This window comes from Eumetopias jubatus, unplaced genomic scaffold (genome assembly GCF_037043125.1).
Source record: "Eumetopias jubatus isolate StellerSeaLion01/CBP00866 unplaced genomic scaffold, mEumJub1_p1.0 scaffold_9, whole genome shotgun sequence".
In the NCBI taxonomy this organism is placed as follows: Eukaryota; Metazoa; Chordata; class Mammalia; order Carnivora; family Otariidae; genus Eumetopias; species Eumetopias jubatus.
Genome location: NW_028274815.1, coordinates 14,216,689 through 14,229,102, shown reverse-complemented (window position 1 = coordinate 14,229,102; position 12,414 = coordinate 14,216,689). Strand labels below are relative to the sequence as shown.

The 12,414-nt window shown below is 48.9% G+C and overlaps 1 protein-coding gene across 3 annotated transcripts in view; it reads right to left on the bottom strand.

Moving 5' to 3' along the window:
• The window catches only part of KCNS3 (potassium voltage-gated channel modifier subfamily S member 3), a 36,820-nt gene extending 30,298 nt beyond the window's left edge, over nucleotides 1-6,522 (bottom strand). For all 3 annotated transcript variants that reach the window (XM_028099673.2, XM_028099672.2, XM_028099675.2), the window contains exon 1: nucleotides 6,406-6,522. The gene's annotated coding sequence lies outside the window, so the exon portion shown is untranslated. The remainder of the gene's footprint in view (nucleotides 1-6,405) is intronic.
• Nucleotides 6,523-12,414: the final 5,892 nt, after the last annotated feature.

Sequence of the window (12,414 nt, the reverse complement as noted above, 5' to 3'; positions counted from 1 at the left end):
TCCCACCCCTCTGGCCAATGAAATTCTTTACCTTAAGTAAATCCTAGGAAATGCTCTTAGATTCACCTTGGCATGTCAGTCAGCACTTAAGAAAGTCCAGCGCCAGACCAGTCCACAAAAGAATGAAAGTTAAAAAAATGTGGGCATATTCAAGCCCCATATTTTCGTCTGCTGGCATTCCTTTATCTCACCACCATAATTATTGGCCAGGACAGAAGTCGCATTCCTGAAAGAAACAGCAAATGTCTTAACTGATCTTTGGAATAACTTTCAATTCTATGGTCCTATCTATGGTCTCATTCCACATAGCTAAAAATGGATCATTTTTTCTTCTTTTTTTCTTTTTTTTAAGATTTTATTTATTTATTTAGAGAGAAAGACAAATAGGGACAGAGAGAGCAAGAGAGAGCACAGCACAAGCTGGGAGGAGAGGGAGAAGCAGGCTCCCTGCTGAGCAGGGAGCCGGACGAGGGGCTCAATCCCAGGACCCTGGGATCATGACCTGAGCCAAAGGCAGATGCTTAACCAACTGAGCCACTCAGGCGCCCCTGGATCATTTTTTCAAGGTCCCATCAGGCTCTCTGTGATGTTCATTATTGATCTTTAAGCCGTCATATTCTGTTAAACGTGGGTCTCCAGATGACAGACCAGAGGTACCTCTCTTGCATCTCTTTATAAGATACCCATGGATAAAGAGGAAGACTCTCACGGGATGAGGAACAGCAGGTAAAGAAGGATTCCACTGGGGAGACACAGAAAGTTGGCTTAGCTGTGCCCGGGGCTCTCCACTAGGCTTCACCCCCACATAGCTCAGCAGGGCTCGGCATCTCATCACCACCGTCTCCCCATTTAAGGCAATTCGGAAGCAGCTTATTGGTAATCATCAAAGAGCAAATGCTTAGAATCTCACCACAAATGTTCCACATACCCACTCATAGTTCTCCTAGTTCAGTTTATAAAAACGATCCAAATTAACCCATGTGAATTACACTATTGAAGAAAAACATCCATAGACACATTACCCATTTTTTCAATCATACAATCAACAGGCTATGAGGAAAATAAGAACAAAAACAAAAAGAGAGAAGGACAAGAGATGAACTAAAATTTGCCCAGCAATTAGAGACAAAACCAGAGCTAGGATTCAAATGTCTTAACCATCTAGAAGCTTTAGTGCCATCTGACTCCAAGCACAGAGATGTGGACATGTTGGTTCATTGAGGAGCTGGACTCAGCTCCCTAACCTCAGCACTATGCGGCTTCCACATAGACGGGCATATCCACACACCCTCTCTGATCCCTTTCAGAGCCAAGCTGTACAAGTGTGGCTTCCACTTCCTCAGCTCCCATTGGTTTCCACTCAGTCTGATCTGGTCCCAACTCTCTTAACGCTGCAGTTAAGAAGGCTCCCAACTGCCACGCCTGAGCCTCTCAAACTATTCTTCACGGTCTTCACGGGCCATCTTGCAGAAATGTAAATTGACTCCTGATACCCCCCCCCCACAAATCCACGAGCTCCTTCCCGCAGCCCCCAGGATAAATTCTAAGGTCCCTACACTGGTGTAAAGGGTGCAGCATGATCTGCCCTTGCCCTCCTTTCCAGCCCCTCTCCCAACCCCCTCCCCTGCCACTCAGCTCTCTAGAAGTTTCTCCAAGGCTCGGTGTGCATCCTTGCCTTCAAATTCTCACACTCCTTCCCCATCCTGGGATTCTCTTTCTCCCACTTATCACTTGATAACCTCCTGTGCATCCCTCAGAATGAAAAGTCCCTTTCTCAGAAAGGTCTTCCTGGATCCCCCATCTAACCTAGTGCCCTCCCCACCCTTGTTCCTCTCCCCCAGGCAGTTCTTTGGAGCACCTGGCTCTGCTTAAATGTTTGCATTGCTTTGTTTAATGTCTGTCTCCCCATCCACTGCCCACCCCTCCACGCCTATTTCCTTTACCACAGAATACCCAGCACCTAACAGTACGTAATGCTGGGTAAATACTCCAATCCTTGTGGAATGAATGCTTACACATATTTGTATATGTAAAGAGGATATATATGACCACATAAGTTAATCATTAAGTCAACACTGGTAAGCATCTGCTCGCTGCTCAGCTGAGCTCAGTTGATCTGCTCAGGATGATGAGCAGGAGGCTTTCATTCACGGGGGAACCTCAACAAGCACACTGAAGCCAGCTGCCATCAACATTAACTGCTTATCTGTAACATTATCAGCTAAAAGCAGATGTTAGGCCTTTATCATTCAACACTTGTGCAATTAAAGATAATTTTAAAGGGTATCTACTCCAAGCAAACCATGGTGCAAGGCTCTGCAGGATTCCAAAGAGAGCAGGATGCCCCTGCCCACAAAGAAATGATAAAAGAGAAAGAAAAATGATCAAGGAAGACAGGGATGGAAATTCTTCTAAATCAGGTTCCGCGTTTGATTGCACATTCTCAACATTGTTATTGAATTCATCATAATTGGGATTTCTCTCCACGTTTCACATACCAGACTCATGAATGCAAAAATAAAACAACAGCAATAAATACTTTCTCCTCCTCCCCTGCTCCTCCTGACTAGCGAAGAGAAGTGACCAAAAGCCAGCCTGGGGATGAAATTCAAACTCTGCCACCTCCAAGGACCCTCCACATCTACTAAGTTTCTTGTGAGGCAGAGAGATGATGGCTTTGGAGTCAGAAGACCCCTTGCTCTGGCCAAGTCCATGTGGCTCACTTTGCCTCATTTTCTTCATCTGTAATATGGGCTTCCAAACCCCCACCCCACCCACTGCATATCACACTCTGTTACTAGAACTGAAATGAGGTAACCCTGTGAAAGTTTCTGCCAACTATAGCAGGCTATACAAATGTGACAGTTTGTGACTTTCATCAGGACGCAAATATTTAGCATCTTGTATTGACCTGTTTAGTGCTTGTTAATCTTGAGTCTTGAGGTCCACTGTATGTTCAGACTCAAGAGACCACACATCTTATGGTCTTTCTGCCTCAGTACTAGGCACATGGCACCCACACAATAAATTCTCGTAGGCTGGTTACTTGCTGGCGTTTTTGATGTATTTGACTCAGAGTACAAAGTGTTCTCTGACTTTTCTGGATTTCTCATCAATAACAAGTATTTTCTCTGGAGATAGTCATAATGTTTACCTAGCCCATGATCTTTATGGTCTGTCTTCCTTTTTCCCAATTATATTGGAAAGAAGACGTTTTTGGCAAAAGTAAAAAGAACACTTTTCCAGTGCAATTTTCAAGGTTCCTCCTAAGGATGAGATAGAGGCGGAAAAGCCACTTGGTAATAGCAAGCCACCTCTACCACTCACTACTCAACAAACCCGGCCTAAGTCCTACTAAGCACAGGTTAGTGTTGGGGCTGTAGGGATAACCAAGGAGAGCAGAATCCCACAGTGGTTCTGCAGTTGGATCACCAGGGAGAGAATCCTGGCTTCACATAGTCCTACTTGTGTGATTTTGCCTAAGTCACCCAGTTCTTCTCTTTTTTTCTCATCTAAAATAGGTAATGATTGCTACACTTATCTTGGCGAGCACTGTGTAATGTATGGAATTGTCAAATCACTATGTTGTATATTCTGAAACTAATATAATAGTGTATGTCAACCATACTTCAATAAAAATTAAATAAATAAATAAATAAATAAAAATTTAAAAAATAAAATAGGGTAGTAATAGACCCCACCTCTAAAGGCCATCATCAGGATGAAATGAGTCAATACATCCGGAGCTATTAGCACAGTGCCTAGTATAGGGTAACAACAAATATGAGACATGTAGATCCTTGTAGCTGAATAGACTGCGACTCAGAGAAGCAAAGTGACTTAAGTCAAGGAGCCATAAAGAGACTGAAATCAGGGCTGGAGCCCAGGTCCTCGAGGGTATTTCACACAAGGGGCACTCCAGAGAATCCACCTTCCTGAAACCTGATAAGCTGGGGCAGTAAGGACACCCACCTTCCACTCTGCCTCCAACTAGGCACCCCCAAGCCCGGCCCCACCCTTTTGGTCTCTCATGGGACTCAGAATGTACCTAGAGGAGTTCCATCTACTCCTGGCTCCCCCAGAAACACTGTGATGAAGAAGGAAAGCCTCACCCCCTCATGGGGTGGTTCTGAAGATTAAATGAGATAATGCCTGGAAAAGTGCCAAGCAGAGTAGCTGGCATATGGTATGCAGCCAATAAATGTTCTCTATTAAAAAAAAAAAAAAAAAAAGGAGGAGGAGGAAAACCCTGTGGTGCCTGCTCTCTCCAAGGTGCACACATTCCAACCCCAAATGCCAGACCCAGGGCAGATTGAGATCTCTCTTGGGTAGAACAGAGGGACACAGAGTCAGCAAAGGATTACTGTGGAGGGTGAAATTCACTTAAGACAGAGGAGGTGGCTGGAGTCCCCACTCCTCCCCATCTTTCTTAAAAATAATAACAATAATAATAATAATAAGGAAGAAGGAAAAAAAGCTGGTGCTTTGCTGGCAAAGCCAAGCATCCGAGCATTGGATTTTTAATATTTTAATATTTTAATATTTCTAAACAAAGCAAGAACTGCTTTGCACCCCCCCCATTTGCTTTTATACACTTGACCAGCAAAAGCTTGGCTTTGTTGCATTGATGAATGGGCTTATTTGGGCTGATTTTCCAGGTAAAAATGGCTCAGACACAAGACTGAATTAAAACAGATCCCACAAATCTCCTTAGAATATTCAGGACGTGCTTAAGCGCTTCAGCATCACCTTCTCCCTACCCCAATATTGACAATCCCTAGTTGTGAAAAGACAAATTTAATATTAGAACACAAGTAAGGAATCTGGTGAAAAAGGAAAAAGAAGAACCGGACCAGAGGGGGAGCAGGTACTTCATTTTGTACTGTGTATCCCCAGAGCGGAGCCCGGGGCCTAGCCCCGGGGGAGCCGGTTGTAAACGCAAACTGAATCACTGTCCCCACGGAGTTCAGAACCCAGGTGAGGAGTGAAACCGAAATATTACACACCAAGTTCAACCACAAAATCAACTCCACCCTCTTTCACCCTAAACTGTGTGGGGGCAGGTGCTCAGGAAAATGCTTGCTTCCTGTTTACCTGGGCAGGTATTTGCAAGTAGTCTAAAAAGGGGGGCAATGTATACAGCTCTAAGCAAACGGTTGTGCAAATCACTCAAACAAATACATGGAAAAGGGAGGGGAAGGTTTCTGATCCGGTTTTCCTCACCTGCCCCACTCTTCAAAGGGTAAAATAAAGTAAAAAAAAAAAAAAAAAAATCCAAGAGCGGGACGAACCCCAAGTCCGCTCTCTATGAAGACCAGGCACAACCCCGCTCCATCCGCTCACGATCAGACACCAAACCAGAGCCCCCGGGTTATTCAGGTGGGTGGAGGGGATTCTTTGCCGCACTCCACCCCTGCCGCGGGCTGCCCGAGTTAGCCTACCCGCTCAGTGTCCCTAGCCGAGATGTGGGGGACACCGCAAGGACGCCAAAGGTGCTCCTTTCCCAAAAGAGACGGGGAGAGACAGAGCGGGGAAGGAGGGGCGGGGTGGGGGTAGACCGAGCCCTGCAATGCGAAAGGCGCCCAGCCCGGCTTGCCGCGGCCCCTGCCGGAAGGTCTGGCTCGCTCACCAGCCCATTCATCTCAGGAGGTCGGGCTGCCACCCAGAGGGGCGCGGGAAAGGGAAGTTCCCGACCCCCCACCACCGAGGCAAACGTGGGGAGTCGGCGGGCGACTCCACAGCGGCCCTGCAAGCCCCAAGCCGCTCGCACCCAGAGCGCGCCGGCAGTCCGTGGGCGCAGCGCTGCGCCAGCACAAGGGCCCCGGGTGCGCTCTGCCCTGCGACGGTCGCGGGGCGCCTGGCACCGCTGTAGGGCAAAGGGGAGGGGAGGAATGACAGGGAAGAAGGCGGGGCAGGCGGCCCGGGAAGCACTTACATTCGCCAGGAAAGCGCCTCCTCTCGAGGAAGAGAAGGAAAGGCTCGCCGGCTAAGGAAACGCCCCAGGGATGCCCTACGCGAAGTGCCGCCTCTCCCCAGCTCCCCGATTCTCCCGCCTCCAGTCCGTCCTCCACCCCGCAGCTACCCACCCCACGCCCAACAGCGGATCCCAGATACCCTCCCTGCGGCCTTCCGAGGGGCCCAGCCACCGTGTCGCCGCCCGCAGCTCGCGCAACAGGCGGATCTTTAGGACTCCAGCGACGGCGGTCTCCGGGAACCGGAGGACGAGGGGCGCCGCGAGACAGGCGCCCAGCAGAATGCAAAGTCCCCTGCGGGCCTAGACCTGCGCGGCCGTGCACTCGTGACCCGATCCACGGGGCTGCAGGGGCAGCAAAAGGTGGTGAAAGTTGCAGGGTCGCACGGAGAAGTCGCCGGAGTGCGCGCGGAGGAGGGGACACGAGCAGGTACCTGCAGGAGTCCCGGCGCCTCAGGCTCGCTCCGTTTGGCGACGCAGCCCGCCCGCGCTGCAGGGATCAGGCCTCGGCGCGCGGCCCCGCGCCCGCCGCGGCGGCGGCGGCGAGGAGAGCCGGGTGGCCCGCCTGGGTCGGTCCGTCGGTCCCGCCCGGCGGGAGCGCAGCGCCTGGGAGCCGCGAATGGGGCGGGGCGGGGCGGGGCGGGACGGGGCGGGGCCGGCTGCTCGGCCGCCGCCCCATTGGTCCCGCTTCGCCAGCCGCCCAGCTTCGGGCCCTCAGCCTGCGCTCCCCAGGCCGAGGGCCAGGCGCCCCGCCCAGGGAGGTTGCAGGTTACCGGGCTCGGGCCGTGCGACCTGAGGACGCACGGAAGGACAGACTGGCAGCCTGGCGGGGCGCGCACCCCCGCCCAGACCCGAGTGCAGAGTCACCCCCGGAGCCCCGTGCCCTGTCCGGTGCGCGCCCCTTGCCTCCCACCTACGCGCCCTCCCGGCTGGAGCCCGCAATTCGGCGGGAGACAGAGCACCTCCTCCACGGCCCCGCGGCTCCCGGCAACCGCCTTTCGAAAGTCGCGGCCCCAAGCGACACTCTGGAAATTTGCCGGGATTCTCTTAGGAAGTACCGAGGCCCCAACTTGTTTTAAAACAAAGTGCGAAGGAGGAAACAGCCCCGGTCCCGGCTGTTTACCACCAGACCCGCTGCCCGGAGACTCGTGCCCTGTGCAGAGCAAGATTGTTTCACACGCTCCATTCCTCGACTTACCTACCAGGTCAGCGAGCGGAAGGGGGACGAGTCGGGTCTCCTTCCCGAAGGATGGAAGAGGAGGTCAGAGGGAGATGCCTTCAGCCCGAGGTTGAGGAACAACCCGGGGCCTCAGCGAGGGCGGCGTGTGGTCCGGAAGGCATGGTCGGCCCCTCTGCAGTGAGCAAGAAGAACTCAGTGAACCGCCCGGAGGAGAAATGGGACGCTCGGGGACCCACCCCCGCGCTCCCCCTCCCGCCCCCAAACTGCAGATTTTTAAGTTGTGCAGACTTGCAATAATTCCTCAGAGCCAGCTGCTCCAAGCTGTAGGCGCCCGGGTGTTCCCGCCCCCACATCACGCAATGGGACAACTGCCCCCAACCCAGCACCTGCTGACCACTGGCCTCAGACAAGCACCTAGCAAGACCACACAGAGTTAAGTTCCAGGCCCTGAGCTGGCACGCGGGAGGGGACAGGAGCAAAGAGATGCATGGAAAAGGTGAAAGGCACTTTTCCTGACCTCATCCAAGTACCGGGTGGTGTCTGGATTTTCTCATTGTTTTTGTTTGATCGAAACCCTCAGTAGGAATCAGAGAAAGGGGAGCAATGTTTACAGTATCTGGTAGGCTTCTAAAAGGGGGTGAAACCTGCACCTTACAGAGAGCTTCAGCTAGAGGAGAGAATAGTAGCAAGCAGGAATGGCAGAGGAGAAGCAGAAGCCCAACACAGTCTTCCCTCAGACACCAGCATTTTCATTTGGCTCATGGAAGGCAAGGTGGGGAGGCAGGTGGCTGGGGAACAGGTGTTTGGGGGCCCTCTGTCCCTAATCTCATTGTTCTTTGGCTCCGCCAAGCCTGTCCCCTCTCTTATGGAAGAGGATCCAAAGCATTTGTCTACACTCTTGTTTGCAAGCCTCTAAAGAAGGTAATTTGCATATACAATCATCATCTTTAGCATAAGATCTAAGATTATTCTTTTTTTAAATTTTTTATTGTTATGTTAATCACCATACATTACATCATTAGTTCTTGATGTAGTGTTCCATGATTCATTGTTTGTGCATAACACCCAGTGCTCCACGCAGAACGTGCCCTCCTTAATACCCATCACCAGGCTAACCCATCCCCCCACCCAGATCTAAGATTATTCTAAAAATATGCTTATATTTTATCAACACCTGAGAAGGATGCTTCTGAATCTCTCCCAGCTGTTAGCTATTTCATCATTTTAAATCACTAAGTTATCCGAAAAGTCCAGCATTGTTTACCTGAGAATGAGAGACGTTCAGAATCTCCAGGCGCTGCAGAGCACATCTGCAGTACAGAAGAGCCAGGGAGCCAGGGCCTTCTCACGGGTCTGGATGGCACCTGTAGACTGGAAGGAGGCACCCCCAATGCATGCGGCATCTGTGAAAGCTGGGGAACAGGCCTCCCCACTGTGTGCATATGGTAGCGGGGTAGAGAAGGGGCACAGACTTAAGAGAGAGACTGGGGTTCCCATCATGCTGTACCCAGGGGGAGCCCTGTGAGCAAGTCTCTTAATGGTTCAACATGGTGTTTCTTCTTCTGTAAGAAAGTTCCTTACAGGGTGATCATATGAAACAAACGGAATAATACACAGGAAAGCATTGTATGAGTCATAAAATGCATGTCTGTTCCCCAAAAGTTCACCCCTGACAGTTTACTGAGGTTGAGCCAGGCAAAGTGGTAAATGCATTCATACAAACACACACACACACACGCGCACACACACACACACACACACACAAACAGCAATGCTCTCACCCCCTGTATCTAGGGCCTCTTCCTCTGACCTCAGTCTTCACAGCCACAGTGCCTGCTCTGATCCATTTAACTGCCTCCTCCCTACCCCATCAAAATGTCCTTATGCCCCATGATATGGCCCATCCCCTTTTCATTAACCATGTGCATAGAAAAGCATCTGGACAAGCCGTACATTAACCTATAAGGGGTTAATCATCAGTACTCAGGCCTCCATGGTTTCAGGAGGACTCCCAGAGTCAGTGGAGACATCCCAAGCAAACGTGGGTCCAGGGCAGTCTGTCTGCCAGGCTTCTATATTCTCCTTGCTGTGGGCACTCCCTTTGGTAAGGTCTTCCTCTCTTACCCACTTACCCACAGGTCCATGTTCTCCCGCTCCTCTCCCCTCCCAAACCTGTCCCTGACCCTTCATTCTCTCTAAAATCCAAATGACCGAAACCCAGCGGGATGTCATTGCCAGAGGTAGGGGAGATACTAATTTGCTTTTTAAATGGGAATAGGTCTACATGTGAAAATGAAGGTGTTCTCATCTCTGACAGGAAGATGGTGAGTGAGGGAGTATCAGCAACAGTGGTTAACACTTGTTCCATTGGTTCCTCTTATTGGCTTCTCTTTAAACAGCAGTCTGAATGTCACACCAGCCGATCTGAGCCCTTGAAACATTTGCAATTCCCCCAAAGTGCCAGCCTTTTTCATGTCTCCCTGCACTCACAGAGGTCTCCCTCTGCTTGGAATATCCTTCCCAACCAGAAGGCTTTCTTTGCTCAACCCTTTCCCTTAGGACACCATTCAGTTCCTAATCACTACCCTCTGAAAAGCCCCCTCTCCTATCCAGGGTTCTGTACCTCCCCTTTATGTTCCCTCATGCCTTTTGCTTCTCGCTTAGGTAGCACCTACCATATTGGATTTTCATTGTTTATCTTCAAATAGGCAATGAGCTCCTTGAACCTGAATTTCGAGGACCTTTAATAGGGTCTGCATGTTTGTGAATTGAATTACTGAAGTGTCCGTGATAGGGCTGCTCAGCTCCATGTGCTCCTGATGGGAACTGATATATTTTATTTCTTCCATCAGGTAAAGAGAAAACATAGGAACCATCACAACAATCTCTGGTTGGATGCCAGGCAGATCAAGACTAAATCTAGTTAATTAGCTAGAATGCTTTTATTCCAGATTATTGCTACCACGATCTCTCTTCTTTCACAAAATTATTTGTATATTTACTTTAAATGTCCTGTTATATTATTTTTATGTTGAAAGTACCTTAGGAGTGCCTGGGTGGCTCATTCAGACTTAGGACTCTTGATTTCAGCTCAGGTCATGATCTCAGGGTCATGAGATCAAGCCCCTGGTTGGGCTCTGTGCTCAGTGCAGAGCCTGCTTGAGATTCTCTTTCTCCCTCTCCCTTTGCCCCTCTCCCGTGGTGTGCGTGTGCATGCTCTCTCTCTCTCTCTCTCTCTCTCTCAAATAAATAAATAAATAAATAAATAAATAAATAAATAAATAAAATCTTAAAAAAAGAACACAAAGAAAAAATAAAGTGCCTTAAATATTTGTGGTCTTCAAGTCCAAAGACTTGAATTCTAATCTGCCTCTGCCTCTCAGCTCAGTGATAGCTTCTCTCTGGCTTTCTGTTTGGGTTTGGACAAGATGATCCCCCAAGGTGTTTGCCAGTTCTAAAAGCCTTACAGTTCCACACGTAAAAGGATATCATTTATAAATTACAGAATATGGCTTAAGTCTCCAGGCACAAAGGAGTCCTTTCTTCGGGTCATTGGAGGTGTCCTCTGAGGACTAGAGCATTTCCCAAGATGAAGGCCATAGAACACCTGTGTCATAGTCAAAAGACTTTGGGCAAGCACATTCTACATTCCACTTGTCAGTATTCATAATAATATACTTCAGCATAATAAGGGCTGTGTCTGAGAGGTCAAGCCATTAAAATACTCCAAGGGATGGACTTCCAGGGTGCTCACAATCTGGCTGAAACTTACCCCTTCACTCACATTTCCAGCTCGTCACACTTTTCTCCCCACCTCACTCATTCCAAACACTCTCCCCCACCCTGTCGCACACACCTCCCACTCTTAACCTTCCAGCCTGACACGTTAGATCCATCTTTCCATTGGGCTCATTGTGTGCTCTCTGAGCCTTGGCCCTGCCTGCACCCTTTTATCTATAATGCTCCCTTTCCTACCTGGCAAGTGCAAACTTAACCTGCAATATCATTATCACCCATTCTTTGAAGCTTTCCTTGACCCAGAAATCATATTTAGTTATTCATTCTGCTGGGCTCCATCATACTTCGTACAAAGCTAGTTACAGTTATGCTCTTACAATATGGTCACCTGTATAGACTGAGTCTTCTCTGTTAAACTGTGGGCTCCTTGAGGTCAGGCACTCTGTGATATTACTCATCTCAGTATCTTCAGAGCCTGGTGCATTACAGATGCTCAGTGACTACTTTAAGAATAAAAAAGTAGATGATGGATGGATGGATGGATGGATGGATGGATGGATGGATGGATGGATGAATACATAGGTGGTTGGGTGGATAGGTGGATGGATAGATGGATGAACTAAGGTCTTCAGACCTCAGGAAGAGTACAGGAAAACAAACTCAGAGGCACCAAAGACCAGATGGGTCAACCTCATGGATTTTCCTCTTCTTGGGAAGTTCTGCACCTATTTTAATAATCCTCCATACCTGTGTTGGAACTTAGGGTCTAGCCATTGTTTCCAACTAGAAGACAGAAAACTTTCTCCATGGCAGAGACTGCTAGGCACAACCCCAGGATCTTTTATCTTCTGTTTCTTCAGTAAAAATATCCCCAATGTTGAAGAATGAAGGGGGGAAAATTGGAGGAGGAGACGAACCATGAGAGACTATGGACTCTGAAAAACAAACTGAGGGTTCTAGAGGGGAGGAGGTGGGGGGATGGGTTAGCCTGGTGATGGGTATTCAAGGGGGCATGTTCTGCATGGAGCGCTGGGTGTTATAGACAAACAATGAATCATGAAACACTACATCAAAAACTAATGATGTAATGTATGGTGATTAACATAACATAATAAAAAAAAAGAATTCTGGATTTTAGAAGCTAAACAATAAATCCCCAGTGTTTACTTGGATCATAAGGTGACCAACCCTTCCTGGTTTTCCTAGGTTTGTCTCACTTTAAAAAACTGAGAGTCCAGTATCCCTGGAACCTCCTTGGTCCAGACAAACCAGGACTCTGGTCAACCTACTAGACACATTGAGGCCCAGGATAAAGTCTACATGGCCAAGCCTCCCATGCCACCAAGGGAGAGCACATGACTGAGTTCTTTCATGGATGGTGGTAGAAGTGGCTTATTCAGTCTCTGGGACAGAAGGAATTTTCTATTAAAATTTCTTTGGAAAAAAATCACAACTTCTTTTAACAATGATAAAGGGGAGATTCTACCACATCAAGATACAGCAAGGAGAAGAAACCAAAAGATCT